This window comes from Cynocephalus volans, chromosome 3 (genome assembly GCF_027409185.1).
Source record: "Cynocephalus volans isolate mCynVol1 chromosome 3, mCynVol1.pri, whole genome shotgun sequence".
Taxonomy (NCBI): domain Eukaryota; kingdom Metazoa; phylum Chordata; class Mammalia; order Dermoptera; family Cynocephalidae; genus Cynocephalus; species Cynocephalus volans.
Window position 1 is genome coordinate 183,550,083 of NC_084462.1, and position 27,964 is coordinate 183,578,046.

Sequence of the window (27,964 nt, forward strand, 5' to 3'; positions counted from 1 at the left end):
AGACTTGGGGTCTGCCTTCAGGCCCCCCGGTGCAGTGTGTGTCACCCCCAGGGGAGGGGCGCTAACTTGCCCCATGTGCACCGCCACAGTTAATGTCACTCTGGCCCTGCAGGGTAGGTGGCATCACACCCAGGCACTGGCATCTGAGGCCCCACGGCCAGCCAGGGGCACAACCTGAGGCCGGTCCTGCGACCTGAGCTGCTGCTTCCCCTACACTGTCCTTGTTCTTCCTGGAGATAGGGCCAGGCACATGCCCCTGAAGGTCTGTGGAGGCACTGGCGCTTGAAGCTCGGAAATGGCGTGTGGGCTAAAACGGTGAGCAAAACCTGCCCCGTGAGGCGCCGCCGACTTAAAAGCCCGCTCGCTCCTGGCGGGAACCGTGGGGCGGGCATCTGCAGCATTTGAAAACTGACCGGAAACAGCCTGCCAAGGAACTTCGGAACTGGTGGCTTAGGAATTACATTAGGAACTCAGAGTCTATGACTATGAAGCAAAAATCGTCTCAGCATCTCCGGGCCGGGGTCTTTCAGGGAGCAGGGTGGGGTGGGAATGGGCGGTCACAGGTTAAAGGAAAGGGAGGTCGAGTCGTTGCTGAGAAGAGTGAAAAAACCCTGGAGCTTCATGTAGACACACAGGGAGGAGCCTGGCCTGACCCGAGACGTCTCGTGACGGCTGGTGCCACATCGCAGGTGTCAGGTGCAAGCACTGAGTTGTCACAGCGAACAGAGGTGGGTTGGGGATGGTTCTACAGAATCCCTTAAGACAAAAGGTCAAGAGTAATCAACCTTGCCTTTGAATACACATTAATTCACCCACCAGGTAGTCTAGAATCTGTCCTTACAGCAGGGGGAGTCCCTTAAGGACACTCAGAGCACAGAGGCCAGCTGAGGGCTCTGCAGACTCTCGTCCCTGTCGCACACTGGGCCGGAGCATGAGCTCCTTGAATGAGCCTTGTTGATGCCACGTGCTGTTCTAGTTGCTTTGTTGGTGTAAATCCCTTTGATTCTCAAAGCATCCCTTTGAGAGAGGTGGAGGGGCCCGTCCAGCCCAGGGCAAGCTCCCCTGGAGTAACCAGGGAATGACGACCACCCCGCTCCCCTCAGCGCCTGGCTCCCGCCCTCTGCTGGTCAAACCTGTGGGAAAGCAGATGACACCGGGCCACCGATGTCCACAAAGCTCAGCCTCTCAGGGTCCAGAGGAGGGTGAAGGAGGGGTAGGGGTGAGTGGTCTGGAGGATCAGACAGAAGATTCCAGCATGTCACACTATCTAAATGATTCTCGCTCTTTCCGTCCGTCTCTTAAGTGTCTATTCCTGAGTGTGCACAAGTTAACCATGCGTCCGATGCAGCTCCACTGGGCTATATTTTCAATGTTTCTAGAAAAGTTTGGGTGAGTTGTTCTTTCTTCCTGAATATGCTTAGGGATCTCACCAACACCACAGGAGCACCGACCATGTGATGGGTCCTCTCGCAGGCCCGGGGCTGCACCTGCCTGGGGTGGGCAGATGGTGAGACCGATCACCTGGCAAAGAGGAGTGGAAAGGAACGGAGAAGACAGGAACAGGCTGGCATAGCAGGCTGTGGGACAGCACAGACATTTGGGTGACAAAAAGCACTACAAAGAAACACAAAGCAGAGCGAGAGTGGGGGGGGATGGTCTCTCGCAGGAGGTGACACTGGAGCAAACACCGCAGAGAGGGAGAGTGACTGTGGAAGTCTAGACAAGAACACTTTGGCAAGGAGAAGAGAGCACGTAAAGGCCCTGGGGTGGCAGGAGGATGGCGCATTTGAATCACAGGAGGACCCATGTGGTTGGGACAGGCTGAGTGGCGAAAGCTTTGCTGGCGTGTGTGGGACCCAATGAAGGGCCTTGTGAAGAATTTGGATTTTATTCTAGATCTGAGTGGGGGGTCTTGGGGAATTGGAGCAGGTAGTCTCCTGGTCTCATTGCAGGGGTGGCAGTGGCTGCTGAGTGGAGAGCAGAGAGAACAGGAGGGGGCATCGGAGCCAAGTGAGGACAGGGCTGCATTATTCCAGGGAAGAGAACGGTGGCCGGACCCAGAGGCAGCGTGGAGGTGGGGAGCAGGGCTCAGACTCTGGAGATGTTTTAAAGTAGAGGCAGCAGGAGGGAGTGAGCTGGCATGTTAGGCAGCGGTATCAGAGCAGGCACTTGGTCCTGAGATATAGATGGTGCTTCTGTTTGGCAGTGACCCTGGGTGTGGACATTTCAGGTGTGGGGAAGAACATGCCTTCGGAGGTGAGGGGACCAAGGGTGGGAAGAATGGCCCATATGGGTGTTTTTGTGGCCTGGCCTAGTGCCAGACTAGAAATGGCAAATAAGCCAGAGTCCCGGCTGCTGTTCTGGATCCTGCTCCGACTCTCCTCTTGCCCCCACACATTCCAGAATCGCTGCTCAGTGATTTTATCAATTACAATACTAGCTACATGTTCATCTCCTTGGGAACCATTTTCATGTGGCATTGCACAGATGTCCTCTGCAGTGCGTTGCTCAGGAATGAAAATCTTACTCATCTGAACAACACTGACCAAATGAGCCAGGAACAGCAAGCAGTGCTCATAGCCCCAAGCCGCTCAGCTCCACTTGGCCCATTGAGTTTCTCCATCTTTTTTTCTGCTTTAAAGAAAAAGTCCGCTCGTTCATTTGCTTCTTTATGGTCGTCTTCTCTCCTGCCCCCTGCAATGCAGACTTGAGGTAAGCAGGACCGCCTGTCTTGTGTGTGCTGCAGCTCTGTGGCCACCCTGCTGAGGAGCCCCCACAGTATATCTGAATAAATTAATGATTGTGTGAGTGTCTTAGTTTGGGCTGCTATAGCAAAATATCAGACCAGATGGCTTAAATGACACATATTTATTTCTTGCAGTTCTGGAGGCTGGAAGTCCAAGGTCACGTGCTGGCAGATTTGGCTCCTGGTAAGGGCCTATTCCTGGCTTGTGGTTGGATTCTTCCCACATATCCTCACATGGCCTTTCCTTGGCACAAGCTCATGGGGAGGGCAATGAGCCATCTCTTTCTCTTTCTCTTCTTATAAGGACACCAATCCTGTTGTGGGGACCCTACCCTCATGACCTTATCAAACCCCAGTCACCTCCCAAAGGCTCCACCTCCACATACCATCACATTGGTGGTCAGGGCTTCAACTTCAATGTAAGAAACATCCAGTCCATAGCACAGAGTGAATAAATTGTTATGGATTCCTCTATGAAAGGTGGACTTGGTAAAAAATATCCAGTTATAGAGTTAAGGATTTTTATTTGGTTTTGTAATAGCAAAAAGAGAGAGAGAGAGCAAGAGCGAGAGCGAGCGAGAGAGAGAGAGAGAGAGAGAAGCACAGTAAACAAAAACCAGCCAAAGAAAAAAGTGTCTGTTACTCATTAACATAAATTTTTAGTAAAGTTGTCTCTCTTCTTCCTCACCGAGGATAAGAAATAGAGGTGGGAATTCTATCCTCATGGAAAATAGGAAACACTCACAATTCTGCTACAAGTGAAGAAGATCTCTCCAGTGCAGTAGGCCACGGGGCTTCACTGTGAGTCAGGGGCAGTCCCACTGACCCGGAGGACAGCCTCACTCCTGCTGATGGCCACTTCAGGAACAACTCACATCATGCACAAGTAAACAATGACAAAAATAGGCAAAAGCAGGGCTCGTTAAAAGTACTGCAAGAAAAAGGAAGAAAATAATAGGAAAGGCAAAAAGTAAAGATGCACATGAAAAAGATTTGCATTGGGGAAAATGAAGTTTTTTTAAAAAATCAGGAACCTAAAGATCTAAAGGAAAACATCTTTTCTATACAACAATTGCTGAAACAGGACACAAAACAATAAAACAATAGAATATTCAAAATGGGCAGGCAGGGCTCAAGAAAACAAGGAGGGAAAAAAAACCATGCCAAAATGAAGGCCACACTGGATTCAGACAAAAGGAGAATAGATACTGTGAAAAACACTGTCAGAAACACGAGGCTCAGGCCTGAAAAAAGCAAGGATAATAAAACAGAAAAGAACAAAGAATTAAAAAGGATTAAATAAAACAAATAGAAAAGGAAAACAAAAAAGAAGATAAAACATACACATAATTGGTGGCCTCACAGAAGAGAATCAAATATAAAAGAAAAACAACTCAAATAATTCAAGAAAATTTTGTGAAGTTAAAAACAAGGATCAAATGTATGGATTGCGAGGGTATAGTGAATTGAATTATGTCCTCCCAAAACTCACTGACACTTGAATTGGGTCCCCAAGTTTGATGTGTTAGACACTTGGTCCCCACTGTGACTGTTAAGAGGGTGGGAAATCCTATTATGGTAATTGAAAGGTGGAGTCCTGAAGAGGTGATTGGACTGTAGGACCCTGCAGTAGTGAATGGATTAAAAGTGGTGGTCAGGGCGTGGCTCTGAGGGCTTTAAAAGAAAGGGAGAGTCTGCCTTTTGCTCTCTCTGCTCTCTCTGCTTCCACCATCTTGCAATGTGAGACCCCTGGGTCACTATCACCACCAGATGGACTTTGGACTTCCCAGCCTCAGAAATGTAAGAAATAAATTTTGTTTTCTTTACAAAATACCCAGTCCCGTTTATTTTGTTGTAAGCAATGGAAACGGACTAATCAGAGAGTACACCACGTTCCTGTAGAAACTGATCCAAGTGGCCTATTAGAAAATGACTAGGGCTTGCTGGGGAGAGGTGGGCAATTAATTGAGCTGTGCCATGCTGCCTCAGACACCTGCACTGCCAACCATGGGCTAGCTCTGTGCACGTGGGCGGCAAGTGTGACTCTCCAACCATAGTTGTATCAGCGTGTTATGATGCCATCTCGTACCAATCTGGCTACTGGAATCCCCAGTAGTAAAGTGAAATGCTCAAGGCTATCCAGCACTGAGGATGGCTATATTGACCTTCAGTTTAAGAAAAGCCCTCCTAAGATCCCTTATGAGGCCATTGCACTTGCCACTGTGCTGTTTTTCATCGGTGCCTTTCTCATTATCATAGGCTCTCTCCTGCTGTCAGGCTACGTTAGCAAAAGGATACCAGATCTGGTCTCATGATTAAACGCCACCTCTGTGCTCATGTCTCTCCCATGTGGACCCCAGCCTGGCCACGGGATTTGCATCTGAGTCTTAATTGGTAAACATGTGGCTTCTGGTCAAGATGGTGGAATAGACGGTCCCCAGTGTCACTCTCTCCCACAATTCAACAAATTTAGAACTATAAAAAAGCAATGACAGCCAAGCTGGGGCTGCTAGAGCTCAGAGGAAGAGGAGGAGAGACCTACGGAGTGCATGAAGGCAGGAGAAGCCACGATGAGAGAAAGAAAAAGCTGCTCCAACCAATTCGAGCCCTGGCTGTGTCCAGCCTGGAGCTGCTGAGCACATGGAGCAGGAGCCGGCAGAAGCCGCAGCTGTGCCCTTTGAATGGAGTTACTTGGAGGCAGCAGGGGAGAAGAGAGCCTTGGTGGATTCCAGGACAGCAAAACTACTAGTAGGGTTCCCAAGGACCCACATAGGAGCAAGGAGACACAACAACTGAAAAAAGGAGCCCACTCAGAGGTTGGTGAGTCATTGCAAGGGACTGGCACATGGCACATCCCATGGGAAGTGTTTGCAGCATGAGTGGAGGGGGAGACGGGCCCACTGGGAGAAGACTGGGGCACAGCAAGGACAGCTGATCTGCACCCCAATCAGCACAGGACCACTCAGAGGAGGCTTGTCAGAAATCTAGAATTGCATGGGGTGCAGTTTGACGAAAAGACTCAGGCAGAGACCAGAGTTTCTACACAACCCAGGTGCACCAGGTCTCTCAAGAGCCAGGAGTACCTGTAAAGTCAACCATTAAAACCTGAGCTGCACGAAAAGCCTTCCCTAGGTAATGAGCAGCAAAGCAGCAATTTAGCTCAACCACACAACTCAAGTGCTGGTCCCCACAGAAAGCTCCCCCATTTTAGAAGTAAGCGAGGGGGACTGGACCCCCCCCCTCCCACCACCAGGCACACACCAGTTCCACAGGGCCCTCCCAGGGTCCTGAGGTATGGAGCCAGGGACTGGGCCCTCCTCGCACAACCAGACACACCACCAACACCACCAGCAACTAGGTAAGGAGCATGCCAAAAACATCACCTCCACGTGGGTGGCCCACCACACCCACCACAATAACCATGGCTAGATGCCACAACCACCAGATGGTTCGCCAGCCACTGGAGTGCATCGACACAAGGAGAGTCACCAGCAGAGATAAAGAAAAGCAGAGCATGTCTCTCTCCACAAAGCCCATTCCAGAGTGACAGAAGAAGCATCTGCTCTATGATAATATTAGGGGACCTGAACACACCGCTCAGCATTGGACAGATCATCTAGACAACAAATCAACAGAGTAAACATTACTCTTTCAGAAGGAGAGAAGAAATCTAGGGTAGTCAGAGGTGGGGGGGTGGGAGGGGAGATGGGGAGAGATTGGACAAGGGGCATAAAGAATAATTACGATTTGTAACAGTACATGTGCTGGTAATATTGATTTGATCAACATATGTCAACATTGAACCCCCAAAATATGTATAATCAATTATGTTTCAATAAATTTTTTTTTAAAAAAGAAAATGACTGGAGGTCAAACACAAATAATGTGCTTGGCGCCCGGGTGAAAGGATTAAGGCATCAATTTGATGGAAGAGTCCAAGCTGGCTTCATATTCTCTATAACATCACCCCCATTAGAAAGGAGTGAAATGGTGTCTACAAAACCCTGAGAGAGAGAAAGTATGAGCCAGGAATTTTACATGAGAATAAAATTTTAGAACAGCATAAAACTGTTATTCAAGTTTAACCATAAAAAGGCCTTTCTAAAAATGTGAATTGAGGGACTGCTCTCTACTGAAGTTCTTTTTAAAAATAATTAGCAGAGAACAAAATTTTAGTCAATCCAAAGGTAAGTGTAGAAACTATCAAGGGAAGGCTGCTTGTGAGCAAGGACTAAGGTTAAAATAAGTGAGAGACTTATGGCTGCGAATGGCAATATAGAAATGGCAGCATAGTGTGGTAGATACCTGCAAGCAAAGCCCCTAAACAGCCCTCAGAAGGAGTAATGATGTCATCCAAACCCAGGCTCCTCTCTTTTTCGTCAATTGTCCTCAAATGTTGGCCATTTGTCCTCTGGCTTGTTACCTCATGTTCACAAGACGGCTGCCACAGCTCCAGGCATCACATTCTAACATGTGTGCACATGCCTTTCATCTCATGAAGGCTGTTTTTCCTCCCCTTGAATCCCGGCTGGCCTTCAGACCTCTTTGGCCAATAGAACGAAGCAGAAGGGATGTCCCATGCGTTCTGGAGCCTTGGTCTCAGGGCACTGTAGCTTCCACTCCACTCTCTTTGCAGCAAATCCTGAGGTGAAGTTTCCCCTCCAGAGCTCCCTCATCATGCTCTCCTCCCCTGTCCTGTCCCCTCCCTGTTCCACTTTTCTCCCAGGGAGCTCCTTCTTGGAAAACCACTTGCACTCACGTCCTTGGCTCAGCACCTGCTCTGAAGAACTTGGTCTACCACGACATCTAAGATCTAAAGGAATTAAGTTCAGCCTGACCCTGAGCACCCAATCCAAGCACACAGCCATGGAGGGAGGCTGAAATGGTGTCCCTTAGGCGGCTTCCACTAAGTCCCAGGCAGCAGGCTCACTGGTGGGAAACTCATGTTGGCCGGCTGTGGGAGACCCCCTAGTATGGCGGGGTGGCCGGGAGCGGTGGTGGTGGTGGTGGTGCTGCCAACACACATAATACAAAGACCTGTTGGCCCGGCCGTCCCCTTGCGGTGGCCTCATCCTCGGCTCCTCCTGCGGGTCGCCTTTTCAACACCGCTGTCCGGCCTGGGTGGTCCATTGTCTCTCCTCTGCTGTGGTCCCCTCCACCATCTCCCAGGCAACAGAGGAGCGGGGGGCCCAGCCGTGGTCACATGCTGTGCCCTGCTTTCCATCCTCAGCTGTCAAGAACAAGGCTCTTTATCTAAAGAATGTGGTCTCGAGATAATTAGCTCTAACGACCTTAAAGATACAGTCCAGCGACTGCAGTGGGAGAGGCTTTGGTGGGGAAGGGTTGCCACCCAGGAATGTCACACTCAGCCTAGATGTCACTCACAGGCATGGACAGAAAGTGAGCCACTGCAGACACGCAAGGACTCGGGGAATACACCACTTGGGTAGTTCTTGCGAGTGCTTCCCAGATTCATGGAAGGGTGGAAGCAAAATAGATATACAAAGAAACAGTCTCTGTCGGTCTAGTGCCCAATATTTTCCAGCCATTAACATGTCAATAATAATAATAATACCATCAAAAATGATGACAGGTGGCCCTTACTGAGCACTCTATCCACAAAGCACTCACAATAACTCAATGAAGAGGAGGCAGATTTTATCCCTATTTGTAGATGAAAGAAAGGAGAGGCGGGGCTAAGTCACCTGCCCACGGTCCTAGAGTTCTGAAGCGTTGAAACCAAGATTCACACCCAAGGTGTCTGGCTGTGAAGCCCATGCATGTGGCCCCCACGCCACATGCTCACCCTGTAGATACAGAGGCAAGAGCCACAGCCCTGCACACGGAAGCCTCAGGTCCAGCTGGGGTCAGCTCGGTGGCAGAGTGGTGGATGGCATGAGGCACACACTGAGAGGGTAGCAGCTCAGCACCACAGCAGAGCTGGGGATGGAGGTGGGGATGGGCTTACCACAGAGGGTCCTGCCAGGCTGTGTCCAAATTCTGATCAGGGTGATGGGGACCTAGGAAGGGTAGGCAGGATGGGGGCCCCCAAGCAATTCCTGGGCTGTGAGGAACACCTTACATGTGAGTGCGAGTGTGTGTGCACACACGTGTGCTCAGGGGGGTGGGGCACAGGGCGGTTCTGAGTCACTGTGTGGATGAGAGAAGGAAGACCCAGGACTCAGCCTGGAGCCACCGAGGAGATGAGAGGGTCGGCTAACAGTGAGAACAGGACATGGAGTCGACAGGGCTTTTCAGTTTTGTTTTCCCTTCAGATGCTAAGTACTCAAGCTCGTTTATGAATTGAGGATAGAAACGAGAGGAGGGGGAGCGATTAAAGATACAGCCAGCAGGAGGCTGCTGGTGGAGCTGGGGCTCGGCCCAGGCATGTGCCGGGGTGAACGTGACCCGCTCTACTACAACAGGAGGCTGAAGACTCGGATGACAACGAAAAAAAGAGCCCTAATTATGTGTTATCTACAAAGGTGGCTTAAATAAATTTGGATATACGGTTTAAAAACAAAGCATTAATGTAGGGATTTGTGTGGGCAAACAGCACCCGAAAGAACAGAGAAGTGACAACATTAATATCAGTCAAAAATGACTCAAAGCATAAGTCACTAAGAGGGACAGTGAGACCAATACAGATTAGTAAGAGGTGTTATACACAATGAAGCTGTAACTGGCTTCACATCTAATATCAAGACATAAAAAGAAAAACTGTTAGATTTGTAAGGAGAACTGACAAGACCCAGCTGCAACAGGAAATTCAACATAGTGTTGTTGATAATGCCAAATCAGGTGTACAAGAATAAATAAGAATATCAAGAATAAGAATTATATTTACATATGTCACACTTTACCCCTCCTGTCATAAGATACAGCTTACTTTCTATAAATTCATGGAACACAAGAACATATGAAAAGTCACTTGATTGGATTCACTAGGGAAATGCACATTTTAGAGATATGATTGCTCAACACCAGATTAGCAACATTAAAACAATTTTAAGTATCAAATATGGTGAAGAAGTGGAGAAAAGATACTCCTGTCTTTGGAGGGTGGTGCAGACCGTCGTACTGATCACAAACCTCAGCTTCCCATGGGGCATCATGTGACTTGTGGATAGAGTGCTCGGTAAGGGCCACTTGTCATCAGAGAGAGCTGAGCAGGTCACCTCCTTGCAGAGGAGCCGGCATGTGGTCCGCTGTGCCTTCCCTCTGTTGCAATGACCAACAGTAGCCCAGAGTGTGCCCTGCATCTTCCTGGACCCAGGGGTGAGATGATAGCCAGCCAACATGGACTGGAAGCAGGGCCGAGAAACAAGTCCCCACCCTCATGACCACTGAGGCTGGGGGCTGCTTTGTTACCGCTGATGACCCAGCCCTTCCTGGCTGATAACAGAGGATGTTTGGTAGTTCCTACTAAAACTTCAAATGCTCATCAAGTGTGACTCAGCACATCTACTGCTCACCCACTACCCTTAGAACAGCCATTACCATTCTGTTTCTGAGCGGCTGACTAACACCCCCAGCTGAGAGCAAATTTAAAAAGCTGGACAACATAAACAGAAATCTGTTTAGAAGCATGAGAGTCGTAGAACCACCTAAAAGTAGAAAGACTAAAATTCCAGAGAGTGGAAACCTTGGAGAGATAAGGTGACAATCTGCAGCTATGTTTTTCCTGGGGCCTTTGCCATTTGTTGGGTCTGCCGCCGGCCGACCCGAACAGCCCTAGCCTCGCTTTCAGTCTCTCCCTTGGTGGGCGAGCGAATTGCCCGAATTCCTCTTTCCCTCAAGTCCCCGTTGGAAAGAGACGGGGGAAGAGAGCCATGAAGATAGGTGAGCACAGCCGCTGGCCCCAACCAGCCCGTTAAAGGACACTCAGACGCGGAACTACTCTGTCGAGCAGTTCCGTTTATTATCACACAAGCACTTGCTTTTAAAGGCAAATGGGGAAGGGAGGTTTTTACATCCTCCAATCAGCTTAAAGGTTACGAGAGCATGCATCCTGTCTCAATGCCCAGCTATTGCAACCACGCAGTGTTCGCGAGCACGGAAGCACGTATTTGGCCAATAAGGGCTAAGGCAAGGTTCCCGCAGACACTCCCACCCTACTTCCTCCTGGCACCATCTTAGGCTGCCACGTTAATACGCCCTTGTGGGCCCATAATGGCACTGCTTGTAATGTCACTTAAGGTGGCGTTAGTTTTTAAGGCCCGACAGCCATTGTGGGCCTCACTGCAGGCTGAGAGTCCAGGCGTGGCCCAGCCAGAGGGATAGCACCAAGGAAGGAAGCAAGATCTGTCAGCAGTCAGTGGGGCTGGAGAGTCACAGCCAGAGACTTAGGAGTCAGACACACAGCCAGCTTCCCTCCTGACATTTGCCAAGTTCTGAAGCTGCACAGTGTGGAAGACTAAAGCCCAAGTCCTCTGAAAAGCAGAGAGAACGTCCTGAATAAAATCCATGCCGAAAAGACCAAGACCTCCGGGAAGGGGGCTCCAGTGAGCCCACCAGGCTCACATGTGGGCTCCCTGTATGGCTCCATTCTAGAAGCAGAGATGAGTCTGAGCATGGTCACAGATGCCACCAGCCTTGACCCAGCTCAGCCACTCACTGCATCTGGGTGGTCAGCCCCTCTCCCCTGTTCTCTCTGCCTATCAGAGAAATGGGTGAGTATTTTCCAGTGGAAGACACCGCATGTACCTTCTACAGTTTTTGTTTATGTGTAACATCCAGCAACCAAAAAAAAAAAAAAAAAAAATTGCTAGCGTTGCCAAGAGACATAGGAGTGAAATCCAAGGAGGAAGAAAAGACACACGGCAACCACTGAAAATATCTATCCTATGTGCCATTGTAGAGCCAGAAAAAGAGAGAGGGAGAAAGGGAGAAGCCACATTTGAAGAAATAATGATGAGACTTTTCTAAAACTAATGAAAGGCACCAGCCCACAGATTTAAAAAGCTCTGCAAGCCCCAAGAGGGATCAATGCAAAGGAAGCCACACCATGACACATCACGGGAGAACTGCTGCAGACAAGGGAGAAAGAGAAACTTTAAAAGGGACCAGAGAAAAACGAAGCATTTTCTTTACGAAAGCCAAAATAAGGATGAGAGCTGAGCTCTCACCAGGAATGAAGAAGGCCAGGAGACAGTGGTGTGACAGTTTTAACGTATGGCAATAAAAAAAGAAATGCCAACCTAAGAGTCTACATCAGTGAAAGTACCCTTCAACAATGAAGACATTTGGGGCAAAGAAGTACTGAGAATTCATCACCACAGGCTCGAACTAAAGAAATCCTAAAACGAGCTCTTTGGGTGGAAGGAAAATAATCCTAGACAGAAACGTGAAAATATCATAAGGAATGAGGAACAGTGGAAAGGTAAGTTCCTGCATAAATAAAAGTAGCATTTGTTGTGTGCAGTAATAACAGTTGTGGATTCTGGCATCTAAAATATATGTTAAACTTAAAGGCAATGTGACAGGGAGACAAAAGGCCGGGGGAGTAAATGGAGTTAAAGTGTCCCAGAGTTCCAGCAGAACAGGAAATTGGCAAAGTCTCAATTCATCTCAACTGTTGTGTATGAGTCAAAGGTGAGTGCTGAAATCTCTTGGATAGCCACTAAAAATTAGTAAAAATATCACTGGCGAGTTAAGAGCTGAAAAACAAATAATAAAAATACTTCGTTAACTAGAAGAAGGCAAGAAATGAGAGGAAATGAAACATAATTGGGTGAATCAAATAGAAAACAAATGGCAGAATGGCAGCAAATGTAGAGAAATGATATTGAATAGCATGGGCCAAATATTACAAGGCAAAGGCTAATCTTGTCCGACTGGATACAGAAAGAAAAACCCAACTGTAAAGCAATTAAAAGAGACACTCTTTAAATCTAAGCACACAACACAGATTGAAGGAAAAACATGGGAAAAGAGAATGCGTAAACACTAACCAGAAGAAAGCTAGCAGAGTTATACTGACGTCAGACGGAGCAGACGGGGAAGCAAGAAGCTTTGCTGGAGGTGGCACAGGCGTGCTGAAAGGATCATTACTTCAGGTAGATGCTATAGCCCTAAATAAGCATCAATAACATAAGAGATATAAAAGAAAACTTGGCTGAACTAAAACAAGAGAGAAATCCATACTCATATGAGGGTACTTCAGAAATTTCATGAAAAAATCACATTATCTTTTAATTCTATTTATTCACAAACTTGTTGAAGTGTCCTCATAGAAGGAGGCTTTAACCCACCTCTCTTGCTGGCTGGTTTAATAAACAAAGATATCAGTGGGAATGTAGAATCCTGCACAACACGATTGACAAGCCTGACCTAATTGACAAGTGATACAGACCACTGCACCCGCAAGAGCAGAACCCACACTCTTTCCATCAGCACACAGGACACTCGCCAGCATTGCCACGTGCTGGCTGTCACGCACGTCTCAGCACATTTCAAACGGTTGAAGCCTCGCGGCGTGTGTTCTCTGGCCACAATGGATTAAATTGGATATGAAAACCCGAATACAACTAGAAAATCCTCGACTGTTTGGAAATTAAACCACATACCTTTAAATCATAAGTCACAGGAGAAATCACAAAAGAAGTTAGAAAACACCATGGATGGATTGATAGTGGAGGTACAACGTATCAAAATCGAGGAGCACAGTTAAAGCAGTGCTTAGAGGGAAATGGGTAGCCTCACATGCATATATTTAAAAAGAACAAAGGCCGAAAATCGACTGTCAAAAGGTTTTTATCTCTAGAAGCTGGAGCTGGAAAAAGCCAAGCCTGTTGAAAGCAGAAGGAAGGAAATCATAAAGATACGATAAGAAATCGATAAAATAGGAAACATGCACCAGAGAAAGTTCACAAAGCCAAGATTTCGTTCTTTAAAAAGATTAATAAAGTGCGTATATCCCTAACAAAAGTGATCAAGGGGAAGAAAAGAGGGAAAACACAGATAAATATCAAGAATAAAAAGGCATTAACAGAATAATGAGAAGATATTATAAATAACTTTAAAACATTTGGTAATTTTGATTCAATGCACAAATCCTTCTCTCCCCCTGCAGAAAACCACAATTTATCAAAATTGACAGATGATATGTAATCTGAATAGTTTGATGTTTATTAAATTGTACTCATTATTAAAATGTTTCTCACCAAGAAAATCCAAATCTCAAATCACATCGGTGTATTTTTCCAAACATGCAGGGAAGAAATAACACTGATCTTACACAAACCATTCTAGGGGTCAGAAAAGGAAGGACCATGTCCCAACTCATTTTATGAGGCTAGTATAAGCTCGATATCAAAATCTCACACAGACACTTAAAGACTGAGGAATAGTAACAGGCCAATTTCCTTGATGAACACATATGGGAAAATACTAGCAAATTGAATCCAGTGGTACATAAACATAGTAATATGTCAGAACCACAGAGGGTTTATCCTAAGAATGCAAAATCAACCAATGTAATGCAAATTCTTTTTTTTCCCCCAAACTTTATTTATACTTATTTTTGTGGGGTACAGTGTGTTGTTTCAGTACATGCATGTCCTGCACAGTGATTCACGTAGGGCAGATAGCATAGTTCTGTCCCTGTTAGTCCACCCCTTTCTTCCCCCACCCACTCCTCCCAGCCTCTGGTAACCATTATTCTATTCTCTACTTTTTAAAAAAAAAACACAAATATTAGTGTCCTCATTGCCAAAAGAACTCAAAAATGAATTTAAAATATCTAAGCAGAAGTTTGGTGAGGGACATGAGCAGATAAGTCACACACCCAAAGAAACACATGTGGTTAACAAGTATCTTCTAGGATCTCGTGGCGGGTAGGAGCAGGGCTGTCCTGGCCCCTGTCACAGGATCCCGGGCATCGGTCCGGCTCTGTTGCTGGCCTGGATGTGTGGTGGCAGGGGCGGGACTAGGGCCCATGCCGCGTCTCCCCTCAAATTCTAATATGTAAAAGAGATACATTATGAGGTCATCTCAGTAAGTGCGGGATTTAATAAAACCCAACAATCCACATTCATGAAAAACTCTGAGCAGTTTGGAATAGATGCGTTTGATCCTCCTCACGCTATCAAGAGTTTCTCATACAGTAGGCATGAAGAAAAGCATGCAGCGGACATCATGACAGCAGCAAGGGGACAAGGCTTCCCATGATCACTATTTATTTCCATTTAACGTGATAGTGCAGTTTGTAGAAAATCTGGGGGGCAAAGAAATAAATAAAAATATAAGGAAGAAAGAAATCAAATTTCCATTATTTACAGATTCCATGACTAGTACATAGAAAAGCCAAATTAATCGAGCCATAAACTCTTCTAATTGAGAAGTAAATTTAGCAAAGTCACCAATTGTATTTTTATCTTATAACAAAAACTGGAAAACGAACATTGAAAACCTGCTGTTTACAACAGCATTAAGAATATCTGACACCTAAGAATGAAGGCAACAGGAGATCTATAGGACCTCTACAAAAGAGTTTTTCTCATGTTTCATTTATTTACTTTTATTATTATTTTTTAGTTTATATATATATATATTTTAATTTATCAATATACAATGCAGTTGATTTACATGTCCCTTTACCAGTCCCTCCTTTCCTGCCTCCCTCTCTCCACTCTCCCATCAACATCATATCTGTTCACTTGTCTTAACAGGTTCCAGGAATACAAAATAGTTTTGAAAGAAGCAAACAAAGACATCAATAATAGGGAAATAGTGCTACGTTCATAGACTGGAAGACTATTGACAGTTTATATCAATTTTGAAAATAGTCCATAATCAGCACAAAATCTGATCAAAATCCAAGTTTTTTTTTTTTTTTTTTATGAATTGGTAAAGTTGCAACAATCCTGAAGAGGAGCAAAACTGTAGGATTTGCTCCACCGGGTGCCATGGCCCGCACCCACGGTGGGTAATATCACCTGGGTTTAGCACCAGGATGGATTAATTTACCGTTGTGATATGCTGGAGAGTCCAGAGAGAGTCCCAGACCCGTACAATCACCTGAACAGCAGCAAAGAGAAAAGTTCGCGGAGCAGGAAAATGGTGATCTTTTCAATAAATGTGCTGGATCAATTGAATATTCATATTTTTAAAAATATTTTTAAACCCTTACCTCACACCACAAAAAAAAATCAATTCCAGATGGACGGCAGAGCTAAATGTGAATGGCCAAGCCCCCGCAAAATAACTTTAGAAAGAAAAACATAGGAGAACATTGTGACTTTAGTGTAGGCGAATATTTCTTGAATAGATAACACAAAAACACTGAGCACTAAAAAAGTGATAAATTGGACTATATCAAAATTGAAAATTCCTGCTTATCAAAAGACATCAAGAGAGTGAAGAGGCAATCAGAACAGAAGATGCTATTGTAACATATATAGGACAAAGGACTTGTATCAAGAGTGTATTAAAACTCCTACAAACCATTAAGAGAAAAACAAGTCACCCAATGGGAAAATGGGCAGAAATTTAAGTAGATATCTCAGAAAACGGGATATCCAAATATCCAACTAATATATTTAAAAATGCTCAGTGCAGATCAGTAAGTAGAGAAATGCAAATTAGAACCAATATTAGATGGCATTATATTCACCAGAGTAATTAAAATGGAAAGATGGAAACTACCAAGTTTTGACAAGGCTTGGAAACAACTGGAATTCTTGTACATTGCTGGTTGGCATGTAGATCAGTACAAAACAGTGGGAAAACGTTTGACAAAATGCATGAACACTGGATCAGCATCTATACTTCTATAGATAGACCCAACAGACATGGGTAAATATTTTTACCAAAACACATGAACAAGAAAGATCACAGAAGCACTATTTGTAATAACCCCAAACTGGAAATTAAAATGCCCACCAACAGTAGAAAGTGTAAACAGTTTGTGGAACCCTCACCGATAGATGCTTCGCGTCAGTGAGACGGATGCGCCACCACCACGCATAACAACTCGAACTATCTCACAAGCAAAATATTAAATGAAAGGACCAGACGTGAAAAAATACATGTTGAATGATTTCATTATCTAGAATTTAAAACAGGCCAATGTAATCTCATCTGTGATGTTAGACGTCAGGACTACAGTTGATCAAGGACGCAATGACCAGGAGGAGGCACCAGAGAGGTTTCTGGAGGGGCTAGTGATGTTCTGGGGGCTGCTCCCACAAATCTATTCACATTGTGAAGATTTTTTGCAATGTATATTTGTAATTTGTGCACTTTTCCATTTGCATGCTATGCTTCAAAAAAAGTTTACTAGAAAAACGTAGGGCATGTAGACATGGAAGCATGCATGAAGGTGTTCATTGCAGTATTGCTTACAATAGAGAAAAACTGAGAACAGCCTAAATGTCCATCAATAGGGATGTGATTAAATCAGCTATTATCTATTAATATTGCAGGACGCTAGGTAGAAGTTAGAAAGAATAAAGCACATTTATATAAATTGGCATTGGGCAAATACATAAGTATAAATGTGAATAAAAAAACAGGCTGCAGAACAATGCATGCAATTGCATGAACATATACAAGTCAAAACTGTATATTTCTGGTGGTTGTACGTTTATGTGCAAACACACAGAAAAGTGTCCTAAAGAAAGAACCCCAACTGTGCTATGGTCTGCATGTTGGGGTCCCCCACCCCCAAATTAATATGTTGTAACAACACCCATTGTAATAGTAGTAAAGGGTGGAACCTATAGGCGGTGATTAGGTCATGAGGACTCATCCTCATGAATGGGATTAGTTCCCTTACAAGAAAGCCTCCAGCAAGCTCCCGGGCTCCTTCTACCACGTGAGGACACATGGAAGGCACCACCTAAGAAACAGAGACAGAGCCCTCACCAGGCACTAAATTTGCTGGCATCTTGATCTTGAACTTCCCAGCCTCTGGACATGTGAGCAATAAATGTCTGTTATTTATAAACTATCCAGACTAAGGTATTTTGCTATAGCAGCCCAAAAAGGCTAAGACAAATTGTAATAGTGATTTTTTTCCGAGTAGACTAGAATTGGGGGTAGAGGTCAGGGGTATATTAGGTCTATATATGCTTGCATTTTATACAATGACAATGTTATCATGACTACGTGGATAATTAAAAATAATACTTCAAGTGGTAAGTTAAAGATTTCCAAAGGGACATTTCCTAGACAAATACACACATACATACATACACACGATTTCAATATGTTCAAAAAGTTAAAATCATACAAACAAAATTATTTTGTCTTGAAGCAACAAAACTAGAAATTATTATCAAAAGTCTAAATAAAAATCTTTACCAACTGGTAATTAAAAAGTACTCCTATAAGCACTTGAGAAATAAAAATATATATTTTTTAAGTTCTAGAATATCAGGAAAATAAAATTGCTAACAACAAATGGGTTTCTACAAAGCCATTCTCAAAGATCAAATCACATCTTCAAATGCTTTTATTATCAAACAAGAAAAAAAAGATCAAAACTTTCAAGTCAAAGAGTTGTTTCCTTTTTTTTTTTTTTAAAAAAAAGCAGTTCCAAGGAAGAATGTAGTGCAGATAATAGCAGAAATTATTGAATTAGAAAAGAGAAAAGTAAAAATTTTTGAGTAAGTTAAGAGCTAAGAGATAAGTAAATTAAAGAGTTGAGTCTTTAAAAAATCAAACACAACAGACCAAACTCCAGCTAATCTAGTTACTACAAAAGGGGAGGGGAGGGGGTAAGAAACGGCCATTAAACAGCATTTTAAATCTTATAAGAAAGCAAGCACATGCATATGCAATTTAAAAAATGAATAGGAACTTGCATGGTTGTATTCTAATAGATCTGAATGAAAACAGATAAATGATCAAAGTCAACTTTAGAAAAACTGAACGTGTGAATAGAGAATTATTCCTTTGGAAAACAACTATAAGACAGAAAAGTATGACCTCCAAAAGGGGTTCCAGATTCAGGTACTCTCGTGAGTAAGATATTGTGAATTTCTAAGGCATGATTAATTCCAAAATTATGTCCTCAGTTTCAGAAATTCATAAATTTGGAAAACTTTACAAGTGATTTTATAAGGTAGGGTAACCCTAAAACCAAAATCTGATGAATATAATATAACCCAACATGTATTCTTTAAATTACATTACATAGATGCTATGGGTCAGTCGTGTCCCCTGAGAGTTCATGTATTGGACACTTGATCTCCATCGTGACAGCACTTGAGGGTGGGAAATCCTACTGTGGTATTTGAAAGGTGGGGCCTTTAAGGGGCAATTAGATTGTGAGGGCCGTGCCTTGGTGACTGGATTGATCCATTCATGGAGTAACAGGCGTGGTTCTGATGGCTTTACAAGGAGAGTGAGTGAGAAGTGTAGCTCTCTTGCTCAGCCCATTCTTACCATGTGACATCCCGCATTGCTGTAGAAAGTCACCGCCAGAAAGAAGATCCTCACCAGATGTGTTCCCTGGACTTTGGACTTCCCAGACTCCAAACTGTAAGAAATAAATGTCATTTCTGTATAAATTACCCAGTTTTAGGTATTCTGTTATAAGCAACAGAAACAAACTAATACAACAGGCATTGCATTAAAAGAAGGTTCCGTTATGTCATAAGATTTATATAAGTGTTAAGCAAAGTCAACAGAATATTTATGAGTCTTATAAAGGGCAGGGATACAATCTGCATTGTTTTCCCAATCTTAATTGTCCAGCCAAAGAACCATTTCTTCCCCAAAGCATCTCCTAAGCTAGAGTACATCCTTTGCAAAAGTCTGCTATAGAATATAAAAATTCATGCAAAATCAAAAATGAAATACTGGGAAATAAAATTCAGCTTAATTGTAAACAGTTTCTAAAGGTTTAACATGGGAAAAGAAAAATGGTTTAGTATACAATAATGTATTATGTAGTTTAAAATACAAAACACCAATAGACTCCAAAATATCAGCTGAATAAATGTGAAAATATTATTCGGGAAATTAAAAAATACATTTATAACAAAAACAGTAAATGGTAAAATCTCTTAAATGCATAAAATCACTGTCTATACAACAATTTAATGATCCTGTGTATCAAAAACATAATAAACAAAACTTAAAGGCAAATACATTGTGAAAATATTTGGAACAAATATCATGAACAAAGAGAGATCTCTTTAAAATGATTAACAAAGAGGCTATCATCCCACCTAAAAGTGACAAAGGGCAACTCATAAATAAAGGAATACAAGTCACAAAAAATTATTTTTTAAATGGTCAATCATGTTAAATTAAAGAAATGCAAAATTAAGACATTAACATTTTTATCTTTGAGGTTGAATAACATATGCATTAAATTACATCAGAAAAAGCTTGTATCAGACCAATTCTCCCACAAAAAATAATATATATATAAACTTAGACAAAATATATAAACAACTATTCGAAAACACCAGATAGCCAGAAGCAAACAGAAAGTGAAAATAACTGACCTTGGAAGGAACAGAACTCCACTGGTAGAGATTCATGTTGATACAACCTTTGGCCATGAAGAGATCTGCAATTTTTATGATGCAGGGCAGTTAAAACTTAAGCACAAAGCTGCAAACCTACTGGCTCGGGGGGTTAGAGAACAGAGTTTGGAGCTTCCAGAGTAGCTAGAAATAGAGGGGAAATCCTGGAAGGGAAAGAGTCACACAGAGAGAATCCCCCAGATCTGCAGACAAAAGGTGCTCAAATCTTTGGCTGCCAGCTGCATTGCATAAGCACAAAGGGAGCCCCAAGAATCCCAGCACAAAGCTATTGCTGAAAGGCTGAAATAACTGAGCGGATACTTCAGCTGAGTTCTACTGCAGGAGAGGTAGAGTTTACAGCTTATGTCTAGCAAAGTGGATTGCCTTCCAGAACAAATATGAACACACATCAGAAGATAACAGTCCAGATACTCTACAACATATCATACACAATGTCAAATATGAAATAAAAATTCCTATAATTATGAAGAGAATAATCAGTCAATAGAAAGTAATCTGCAGATGAGCCAGATGTTGGAAACAGCAGAAAGAAACTTTATAGTAGCAGCTATTATAAATATGTTCAAAGATTTAAAAGGAGAGATAGACATAATGACTACACAGATGGGAAGTCTCAGCAGGAAAGTGGAAGATAAGTAAAAGAACCGAATGGAAATTCTAAAACTGAAAAATGCAGTAGCTGAAAGGAAAAATCACTGAAGGGCACACCAGAAGAGAGAAGGCAAAAGAAAGTTTTGTGAACTTAAAGATCAGTCAGTAAGAATTATCCAATCAGAAGAACAGAGAAAAAAAAATTTTTTTTAATGAATAGAGCCTCAGTGACATGTGGGACAATATCAAACGATCTAACATAAATGTAATTGGAATCGAAGAAGGAGAGTAAAAAGAGAATGGAGCAGGAAAAAAAATTTGAATAATGACAAAAATTCCCAAAAGCAATGAAAAATATCAACATACAGATTCAGGAAACAGAAAATTTTAAGCATGACAAATACAAAGAAAACCACAAAAAATAGGATATTATCATTAAACTGGCAAAAACCAAAAGTGAAGAGTAGATCTTGAAATCAGCCAGAGAAAAATGACAGATGACATTCAGGGGAGCAATGGTGTTGATTATAGCTGACTTTTCATCAGAGACAATGAAGACAAAAAACAAACAAACAAACAAAAACCAATGGATCAACATCCTTAACTGCTGAAAGGAAAAAAAAAAGTCAATCCAGAAGTCTATACCTAGAGAAGTATCTGTCAAATATAGATGCTAAATGGAGAAATTTTCAGATAAATGAGCTGAAGATTCATTTCTGCTAGACCTGCATTACATAAAATGCTACAAGAAGTTCTTATGGTTGATGGAAAATAACACTAAAGGGTATCTCAGATCAACAGTAAGGAATTAGAAGCAACAAAATGGCAAAATTATGGGTAAATATAACAGATTATCTTCTTTCCTTCTCTTAATTTCTTTAAATTACAACTGCTTAAAGCAAAACGTGTATTGTGGGACTAATAACATGTGCAGATGTATAATAAATACACAAATAATAATAGCCCAAATGACAGGGTGATGGGGAATGATGCACACTCACAGAGACTGGAGTAGATTAAATGGATATAAAGGAAAATTCAATTAACCAAAAAGAAGGCAGGAAAGGGGAAACAACAAATATAAAAGAGATTAAAAAAATAGAAAGCTAGCAGTAAAAGGGTAGACTAAATCCAACCATATTAGTGGTGATATCAGAGGTAAATGTGTCAAGCATTCTCATTAAAAGGCAGAGATTGTCAGACAGGATTTTTTAAAAAGTCCCAAATATATGCTACCTACAAGAAATTCACTTTAGATATAAAGACACATATAGGTTGAAAGGAAAAAGATGATAAACACTGTAACATAAAAACAATAATCATAAGAAAGCCCAGCTATAATAATATTAGATAAAGTAGAATTCAAAACAAGGACTATTATTAGAGACAACAAGGGACATTCCATTATGATAAAAGGGTCATAATAGTCATAAATATGTATGCACCTAAGAATAGTTTCAAAACACACAAGGAAAATGCCAAGAACCCATAAGGGATAAATAGACAATTCCATAATAAATTTTAACACCTCTCTCTAAGTAATTAATGGAAGAAGTAGACAAGAAATCGGTAGGGATATAGAAGACCTGCACCACACTACTGACCACTTTGACCTGTCTGAAAATCAGAGAACGCTCCTCCCAATGACTGCAGAGTACATATTGTTGTTAACCACATGGAGAACACTCGTCAGGGCAAACCATATAAAGGGCCATATAATAAATATCAACAAATTTCAAAAACTTGAAAGCATTTAATCTGGTTTCTAAATTGTAAGAATACCATAAACACCAAAATAAAATTAGAAATAACTAGTAATAACACATCTAGACCACCCCCAAATATTTGAAAATTAAATAACATACTTCAAAAAGAGCCTAGTGGTCAAAATGAAATCACAAGAGAAACTGGAAAATATATCAAACAGAATAATAATGAAAACACTAATGAATTTTGTGGGATCCAACTAGAGCAATGCATAGAGGGAAATTCATAGTTTTAAATTCTTATGTTAGAAAAGAAGGAAAGGTTAAAATCCATGATGTGAGTCATGGGTGGACACACTACATCCATGGGATAGCCATGTGTTTTGTAACTAAAGTTTATGCAGCACAGCCACGCTCACTCATTTATGTATTGTCCATGCTGCTTTCATGCTGCAAAGGCAGAGCTGGGTGGTTGTGACAGAGACTGTGTGGCCCACAAAGCCTAAAATATGTACTATGTGGTTCTGTGGTAAAACACACACACAAAATCTTTGGTCTTTGTCTTTGGTTCCTTACACACAGCTTCTAAAATCCTTGAAATCTCTGGAGTGATGACTGTCTTTTACATGCTAATGAGATTACTTGCGGGTGGACCCCTAGGTACCTTCAGAATGGGCGCTGGTGACCAGAGAGACCAAGACATGATTAGGGGGTTGGAACTTTCAGCTTCATCCCCCCAACCTCCAGGTGGGGTGGGGGGTTAGAGATTGAGTACAATCACCAATGGCCAATCATTTAATCAATGTTGCCAACATAATGAAACTCGCATATAAACCCCTACACACTGGGATTTGGGAGCTTCCAAGTTGCACACACATCCACGTGCTGGGAGGGTGGTGCACCTCAACTCCACAGGGACAGAAGCTCCTGCACTTGGGACTCTTCCAAACCTTGCCCTAGGTACTTCTTCATCTGGCTGTTCATTCGTATCCTTTATAATAAAACAGCGACAGTAAGTAAAGTGCCTTCCTGAGTTCTGTGAGCCACTCTAGCAAATTATTAAACCTGAGGAGGGGACTGTGGAAACCTCTGACTTATAGCCTGTCAGTCAGAAGTGTGAGTGGCCAGGACTTGCAATTGGTGTCAGAGGTGGGAGCAGTCTTGTGGAAGGGAGCCCTGTAACTTACGTGATCTGATGCTAACTCCAGACAGTGTCAGAATTGAATTGAATTGTTGGACAACCAGCTGGTGTCAGAGAGTTGCAAACGAAACCATGTATTTGATGTCAGGAGGAAAAAAAAAAAGATCTTCAGGCTCTTTGCAGAAAGTTTTCCAATAAATTACCACCTTGAGAAGCTAGCAAAATAAGAGCAACGTTACCCTAGAGAAGGAAGGAAATAATAAAGTTAGCAGCAGAAATTAATGAAATTTTAAAAAGTAGACATAATAAACAAAGCTGAAATTTGCTTATTTGTAAAGATTAGGAAAATGGATAAACCCCTCCCTAGAGTAACCAAGAAAAAAGAGAGTAGAAACAAATGACTAAGATCAGGAACAAAGGAGGGGACATCACGAAGGATGATGAGAGGATATCATAAACAACTTGATTCAGCAGTCTAGATAAAATGGACACTTTTCTGGAAAATGTATCAAAATTGACATAAGTTAAAATGAAAAATCTCAGTAGCCCTATGTGTATTTTCATAATCAAATTCATAATCAAAAATCTTCCCTTGCACACACTCACACACACACACACACACACACACACACACACACACACAAAACCCCTCCAGGCTCATAAGGTTTTCTCACTTGAATTCTATGAAACATTTTTAAAAATTAACAGCAATCTCACCCAAGCTTTTTCAGAAAACAGAGAATGAGAGAGCACTTTTAATTTCATTTAATGAGGTCAGTGTCAGCACGATACCAAAATCTGACAGACATTAGAAGAAATATATACAGACCAGTATTCTTTATGAACTTGGATGCACAAGTCTTTACATACTAGCAAAATAAATCCAATAATAAAGTTTTAAACAGATTACATTGTGATCAAGTGAGGTTTATTTGAGGAGTGAAAGTTTATTTGATATTTTAAAACTCATGATGTAATTCACTTTGTTCACACAAAAGAAGGAGAAATAGTGTGATCATCTCAACAGGAACAGAGGGAGCATTTGACAAGATTCAACACGTATTGAAAATGAGATGAAAAACACTTGCCAGACTGAAAAGAGAGGGAAGTTTCTTCAATCTGATAAAGGACTAAAACGCTGGAGATAACAAAGATCATTCTTAGTAATGGAATATTAAGCAATTTGCCCCTGAGATCCAGTGCAACGTTATTCACCATCATACTGAAGTCCTAGCAATGAAATAAGGCAAGGAAAATAAATAAAAGAAATATAGCTGGGAAAGGAAAAAGTAAAATGGTATTTATTCACAGATAACATGCTTTTTTAAACATAGAAAATCCTAAAGAATCTAAGAAACAATTCCTTGAACTATCCAGCAAATTTTGTAAGATGCAAAATTTAATGTCAGCATACAAAATATATCAGTTTATTTTCATACCTGTATATGATCGGCAAACAATAGGAAAATAACATTCAAATAACAATTCCATTTATAATAACATTAAAAAACTAAATAGGTTAGGAATTCACCAAAAGGCATAAAGACTATGTACTGTAAATGAAATTTATTTTTATTTAAAAATGCCTTTAAGAGAGAACTTAAAGAAAATTTAAATAAATGAGAAGATACAACATGGTCACAGAAGGAGAGAGGTCAATATCGTTAAGTGGTCAGTTCTTCCCAAACTGAACAACAGATTCAATGGCATCACGATCAAAATCCCAGAAGGCATTTTTGTAGAAATTGTCAAGTTGATTAGTTGATCTTAAAACTTATTTGGAAATACAAAGGACCAAGAATAGAAAACAGCAATGCTGAAAGAGAAGAGCAGGGAGGGTGTAGTGGATTGAATTATGTCCCCTCAAAACTCCCTGAAGCTTGAATTGTGTCCCCCAAGTTTTATGTATTAGAAGCTGTGACGGTTAAGAGGGTGGGAAATTCTATTATGGTCATTGAAAGGTGGAGCCTTGAAGAGGTGGTTGGATTGTGGGACCCTGCAGTCGTGAATGGATTAAAAATGGTGATCAGGGGTGTGGTTCTGAGGCCTTTAAAAGGAGAGGAGAGTCTGTCTGTCTCTCTCTGCTCTCTCTGCTCCACCATCTTGCAATGTGAGACCCCTGGGTCACTGTCACCACCACCAGATGGATTTTGGATTTCCCAGCCTCAGAAACTGTAAGCAATAAATTTCATTTTCTTTATAAATCACCCGGTTCAGTATACTCTGTTATAAGCAACAAAAATGGACTAAGACAGAAAATTGGTACCAGAGAAGTGGGGTGTTGCTTATAACAAATACTTGAAAATGTGGAAGCAGCTTCGGAACTGGGTGTTAGGCAAAGGTTGGAGGCGTTTGGAGGACTCAGAAGAAGACAAAAAGAAGGAAAGTTTGGAATGTCTTAGAGACACGGTGGCGAGCAGAATGCTGATAGAAATGTGGACTGTAAAGACCCTTCTAAGGAGGTCTCAGATAGAAATCAGGAGTTTATTGGAAACTGGGGCAAAGATCACCCTTGCTGTGAACTGACAAGGAACCTGGCTACATTGTGTCCATGTCCTAGGACTTTGTGGAAATTGGAACTTCGGAGTTGTGAACCAGAGCATTTGGCCGAAGAAATTTCTAAGCAGCAAAGCATTAAGGAAGCTTCATGGCTACTTGCAACAGCCTACGCTGAGTTATGGCAGCAAAGGCATAATATAAAGACAGAAGTTAAAATGGAAGCAGAATGTAAAAATTTAGAAAATTTGTGCCTGGCCATGTGGTGAAGCAGAGAGCACGCAGTGGTGCAGCCCAGCAACCCTTAGCCAAGAAGATTAGTACAAAGGGAAGGGATTATCAAGAGAAGGAGAAAAAGGCCCTGAAGGCATTGTAGAAGCCTCTGGGGGCCAACCCTTCCGTTTCAGGCCCAAAGGCCTAGGGAGACAGAATGGTCTTGGGGAACAGGCCTGAGGTGCCCTCCACGGGCTCACTGCCCAGGGCCACCTCGGGAAGCTGCTTCCAGCACCAGCACCCCCGCTGCTTTGGCTGCTCCAGCTGTGGCTAAATTGGCTCCAGGTGTGGCTGGACCTGCAGCTTTGGAAAATATAAGCCAGAAGCCTTGGTGCTGTCCACATGGTGTTAAGTCTTTAGAATGCCAGATTCAAAGGATGCGTGGAAAATTCTGGGGGCCCAGGAAGAGATCTGTTGCAGGCGTGGAGTCATCACAGACAGCCTTCACTAGAGCAATGCCAAGTAGAAACGTGGGGTCAGAGTTGCAACAGAAAAACCCCGTCAGTGCCATGCCTAGGGGAGCCGTGGGAGCGGGACAGCCATCTAGACCTATGCTGCTACCAGAGTGGAACACGGGCCTGCAAAAGCCACAGGCACCAGTGCAGCCCACTGGGCTGTGCCTGGCAGAGCTGTGGGAGTGATGCTTTGGGGGTTCAGATGCCCCATTGTACCAGGATGCAGGATTTGGAGTCAAAGAAGATTATTTGGAGCTTTAAGACTTAATGTCTGCCCTGCTGGGTTTTGGACTTGTTTGGGACCTATTTCTCCTTTCTTCTGGCCTATTCCTCCCTTTTGGAATGGGAATGTATACCCAATGTCTGTTCCACTGCAGTATCTTGGCAGTGGATAAATTCGGTTTTGATTTTTACAGGTTCACAGCTGGAAGGAGTTTGGCCTTGGGTTTCAGATGAGACTTTGGACTTTTAAGTTGGTGCTGGAACAAGCTAAGAGTTCTGGGACTGTCGGGATGGAATGATTGTATTTTGTATGTGAGAGTGATATGAATTTTGGGGACCAGGGGCAGAATGATAGTTTGGATGTGTTGTCCCTGCCAAAACTCATGGAAATCTGATCCCCAGTGTGGCAGTGCTGGAAGCTGAGTCATGAGGGCAGATCTCTCATGAATGGATTAATGCTCTCCCTGGGGGGTGGGGGTAGTGAGTGAGTTCGCATTTTATTAGTTCCCTCCACTTTATTAGTTCCCTCGAGAGCTGGCTGTTTAAAAGACCCTGGCACCTCCTCTCTCTCTCCCACTCTTGCTTCCTCTCGCCATGTGATCTACTTGTACCTGCCGCTGGCTGCAGTTTTCTGCCATAAGTAGAAGCAGCCTGAGGCCTGTGCCAGGTGCAGCTGTTCCAGAATTGTGGGCCAAATAAACCTCTTTTCTTTATAAATTACCCAGTCTCACATACTCTGTTATAGCAACACAAAATGGAACAAGACAGATGGAGAAAGTGCAAGGGCTGGCCCGTGACTCACTTGGGAGATCGTGGTGCTGATAACACCA